At 38.9% G+C, this 5,280-nt stretch overlaps 1 protein-coding gene across 5 annotated transcripts in view; it reads right to left on the reverse strand.

Moving 5' to 3' along the window:
- Positions 1-5,280, reverse strand: part of hoxb3a (homeobox B3a) — a 97,180-nt gene that overhangs the window by 10,804 nt on the left and 81,096 nt on the right. For all 5 annotated transcript variants that reach the window (XM_025064868.1, XM_025064867.1, XM_025064865.1 and 2 more), the window contains one exon: positions 4,367-4,436. The gene's annotated coding sequence lies outside the window, so the exon portion shown is untranslated. The remainder of the gene's footprint in view (positions 1-4,366; positions 4,437-5,280) is intronic.

A 5,280-nucleotide genomic window follows, 5' to 3' on the forward strand; every position in this document is an offset into this window, starting at 1 on the left:
CTCCGCGACCCCCCCTCCTCCACCACCACCACCGCCGCCGCCGCCGCCGCCACCCTCTCGCCCCAGCAGCACCAGGCAGCAGCCAGCACCAGCACCGCCTGCACCGCTGCTGCTCCTGCTGCTGATAACAATGGCCTCCGATTTCTTCTGGCTCCTTCAAGCCTGTGTCGCTCCAACCATCTTCAGCTGCACTACAGCCCGTCACCCCCAGAGGAGGAGGAGGAGGAGGAGGGGGAGGAAGAGGAGGTCCAAGAGAAGATGTCACCCCATAGCATTTTTTAGGAAGGACTTTAACGCGTTCCCTTCTCCCTCTCTGTCCTCGCCGGGTCTCGGCGTCTCTGTGCCGCCGCGTCCCCCGCTCCTCCCTCCGGCCGACAGCTCCTGCCTCCCGTCGCTCCACTCGGAGAAGGAGCGTCACTCAGTCTCACGCAGCTCAAAGCTGCAGCCGTTACGGCTTCACTGTGACAGTAACAGCAGGTGCTGCTGCTGGTGGAGGTTGTTGTGTAGTCGCTGTTCTCGTGCCATTGTTGATATAAAAAAAAAAGCGCGCGCACGCGCGTGCGTAACGACAACGAACCGTCCCAGTCAGTCACAGATTAGGATTATAATCCCAGGTGAAGTACTGAAGTTTAACACAGTACTTTTCAGTCAACTGAATATAAATGTAGGATCTCCAGACCAGAAGACCAGAGGACCAGGATCCGGTCTGGACCTGGTTCTGGTTCTGGTCCTGGTTCGGTTTTATTCCCAGATAATCTCAGTCATGACCATAATCTGACTTTTTTATACAAAAAAAATGTCAGTTTTAATAAAGTTATTTATAAATAATGAATATTTCGTGTATATGTTAGTTTACTGCGTGTACTGCAGATTTTTGTTGTAGAGCGAATAGTATTTAGTAGTAGATACTTGTATTATAATAAACTACACTTGTATTTGGAGTACTGCGGGCGCCCCCTGTTCTAATGTGTATGTATATCAGTACATTAGTACTTAAAAAATACTTTGTAGTAACGCGGTCCAAAAGTATATTTAAGAACATGTAGTACCACATATTGGACCACAAATTAATCCTTTTGACCCACTCTTGGACCGTGACCCTCCCTTTTGGTCACATCTCATCCAATCATGTCAGATTCCTGTTTGTGACTCAAATACTAAAGTATATAAAACTAAAGTATTTGTCTTTTACTCACATCATGGTACAGACTAAAAGTTTTTTTTAAAGTACTTGTTAGTAACTGTAGTGTCAGTAGACACGCTGTAGTACTTCATGTAGTACTAGATAAAACACGTAGTCTATAAATGATATCAGGCAACTCGGGCCACAAATGTGTCCCATCGACCCACTTTTTAGCCTCGACCCTCAGTTTTGGTAACACCTAATCTGAGTTCTTTGATTTCAGATCAAACCAATAAATGTTTTAAAATAGAATAATGTTTATATTTGTCTTATATTTTATATGTATTATATATGTCCCTGTAAATACAAAACTAAATCACGTCATTCATTTTCATATTTGTCAGTTAAACTTTCACCAAAACAAAACAAACAAAAATAATAATATAAACTCAGTGAGTTTAATGAATATTTTAACTCTTATTTTGGCCCCATTTATTTATTTTTACTTTTATAAAAATGCCCTTATTTATTTATTTATTTTTACTTTTATAAAAATCAGAGTAAATTCACATTCGTGACGTCACGTGGTTTGGATTCTGACGATGTTACTTCGCACTAAAAGTACAATCATAACTCACGTGTACTTGTACTACATGGTATGATATTGTACTACACTCTGGAAGTAGTGTTTGGTAAATACTACAGGTTTACAGTAAATACTACAACCATATTTATATTAGCAGTTTTGGAAAGTGGGTGGACAAACAGAAATATGACGTCACTTGGAGGCAGTTGTCAGGATTAGATGTTTACGTTTTTCCCTGGGATTTAAATTCCCCTCATATTTACTGACATTTATTATTATTATTATTATTATTATTATTATTATTTGACATGAGTCACGTGGTGTGGTTTAAATCTCAACACCTCAACTCACAGGGGAAGTAAATCGAACCAAAGATGGAGGCCGCGGTCCAGAGGAGGCGCCACTCAACACGGACACTACAGACTGCCTGAGTAAATATATATAAATATATATATTAATATATATATATATGATGTAAAGGATCAGTGACTGAACTTCATCTCAACTTTTGTTTTTGTTTTTTTCTCTCTCTCTTTTCTGTTTTGGAGCCAGGTCTGTGTGTGGACTTTGACACCGACTCCTGCAGGAGCAGAGCGGCAGGAAGAGCAACAACATGAAGAGGTGAAGAAAAAAAAAAAAAAAAAGAACAAGAACAAGACTGACATGACATGAAAACCCAGAGGGGGGAAACAACAGAGAGAGAGAGAGGTGAGAAAAGGAGACGGAAATGAAAATACACTCAGTCACTCTCTCTCTCCCTCCCTCCCTCTCTCTCCCTCTCTCTCCCTCTCTCTCTCTCCACTGTATTTGTATTATTCAGGACGTTACTGCTGTCGTTTATGGCTACGTAAGATTTATGAGTTCTCTCGCCCAGTAGTGTGTGTGTGTGTGAGATAGAGAGAGAGAGAGGATGTGTATGTGTGTGTGTGTGTGTGTGTATAAACAGTCCAATAAATAAACAGATATCATTCGCTGTGGGCTGCTGGAATGAGAGGATGAGCTCCGTGGAGGTGGAAGAAGAAGATTTTTTTTTTTAAATCTCTGCTGCGACAGACAGTTTTTTTGTGTTTTTGTTTTTGTTTTTTTGTTCTTTTTCTCTCGTTGTTCCGCTCCAGCAGAGAGGAATCTGCAAACGGCTGCTGAAATCACTCATCACTCATTAACCAAACCTCTGATCAGCTACTTTTTTTCCCCCTCTTTGTCATTTCTGCTGTTTTTTCCTTTTTTCTTTGTATGGAGTCAGAGTGTGTGAAGAGCAGCAGCAGCAGCAGCAGCAGCAGCAGCAGCAGCAGCAGTATTATTCTGCAGTCTGTGTTTTTGCAGTGACTTGTAGTAAACGGCACTTCTTCTTCTTCTTCTTCTTCTTCTTCTTTATTTTTCTTGGACGCGGCAGCAGGAAGACGCGGCACCGGCGCCTCCGTGTTTCGGATCGAGTCACGGATATTGAGTTTCACAACTGAAACTATCTTTGCCCTGCAGAGGCATGGGAGCCATCTTTACACCCCCCCCCCCTCACCCTCCTCACCTCCACCCCTCACTTCTTTTCTTTTTCCTTCTCTCTTCTTGGATTAGAAACCCGCAGGTTACTGACGATGACACCGAGGAATTTCTCAGTGACTGTGAAATCGCGATTATTATTATTTTTTTTTTTTAATGTATATTTTTCCATGAACTTTTACTCTATAGGAGTGGCTCTAAACACGAAACCCTTAGACGGAATCATTAGTTATGCCTTTATTATTCCATAGTTGAATATTTGTCTTTGTGAATGGGCTCTGTCTGGATGTAGGGCTGCATTTTTTTCAAAACTTTTTTGTTTGTTTTATGTTTTTTTGTTGTTGTTGTTTTTGCTGCAAATGTGTTGATGAGTGACTGTGACCGTTAATGTGGCGTGTGTGTTTTTTTAAATGATTAACTGACTCTCTCTCTCTCTCTCTCTCTTATATTACATATTACATTTACATTAGTATCTGTCACTGCATAAGAAATTACACAGTCTGTGTGTGTTAGTGTGTGTTCGTGTGTGTGTGTGTTCTGTGTTTTGAGAGGAGGGATTTCGCGCTCATTCCGCGACTCCCGTAAACGAATTTCGTTCGATTATTTAAGCAAAGTTAAAAAACAAAGTAAAACTAAAAACAAATTGCGAATAATAAAAAATCCGAAACATTTGATCGAAAATATCCGATTCACCGTCTTCATGTTCCCGTCTCTTTCATTTAAATAACGGCTTTAAAAATCGGTAGATTTACAACGGAGTGACGATTTATATAAATGTTATAAAACAACAACAACAACAACAATAACAATAAAATACCTTTGTTGCTTAAATATATAAGATTTAAAGAATTCACTGACGTTCAGCTAAAAACGCTGATGTTTAAATAATAAAATGTAACAAACTCATAAACTCCTCAAATAAAATCATTCCAACTTTGACTCGTTTGATCCTAAACTTTTTTTTTCTGAACGGATGTGACGAAGGAGAGAGATTTTAGACAGAGATTTTTTTCTTTCTTCCTCAGTTTCCAGCTCTAATAAAGACTAATGAGTAACACGACAAACACACACACACACACACCACACACACACACCAGGCCCGCGGCCCTGCAGCGGCACCAACTCCACAGCGAATCAAACCAAAATAAAGTTCCACTCACCGAGAGATTTCCTCCTGTTTCCCAATGTTTTAGTGGAAGGAATAGTTGTCCTAAAATCTCCAACAACGATCTGTGGGAAAACAACAAGGAAAGAAGAAGAAAGATGAAGTCCAGCTGTCCTGATTAGAAGAAGAAAAAAAAAAGAATCTGGTGTTGAAGGGCAGTGGAACAGTGATGGAGGAAACGCTGACAGGTTTTTCTGACCTGAAATCATTCCTGTAATAAACGAACTAAAATCTGAGGCTGAGGCTGAGGATGAGGATGAGGATGAAGGCTCTTTGGTGGTGGAAGTGATCTCAGATGGTATCGATCTGACTGATCATGTTTCACCTCCTAATAGGTCGAGCTCGTTTCCCCCTGAATTTGTATGTTTAAAAACAGTGAAGATGGAAATCTCTGGTCTAGACTCAGTGTAGACAAGAAAAAAAAAATAATAAAAAAAAAATAAAACACGACTCCGTGACGCTGTAGTTCCCAACATGTTGAACTGACTCCAGCAGGAAATGAACAAGAAATAATGGACAAACCGATTAACGATATGAAACATACGGATATCTATAAATATCGATATCGAATTAGATACAAACACGATCAAGGCCTTTATGAAGAAACTCACTTCAGAGAAAGTTCTATAAATATAATATAATATAATATAATATAATATAATATAATATAATATAATATAATATAATATAATATAATATAATATAATATAATATAATATAATATAATATAATATAATATAATATAATATAATATAATATAATATAATATAATATAATATAATATAATATAATATAATATAATATAATATAATATAATATAATATAAAAAATAATATAAAAGTTCAACAAATGCCTGTGGCTCCTCCCAGCGGCCCTCGGTCACAGACAGCGCTGATAGACCCGAGGTCC

This window comes from Cynoglossus semilaevis, chromosome 17 (genome assembly GCF_000523025.1).
Source record: "Cynoglossus semilaevis isolate Cse_v1.0 chromosome 17, Cse_v1.0, whole genome shotgun sequence".
Taxonomy (NCBI): domain Eukaryota; kingdom Metazoa; phylum Chordata; class Actinopteri; order Pleuronectiformes; family Cynoglossidae; genus Cynoglossus; species Cynoglossus semilaevis.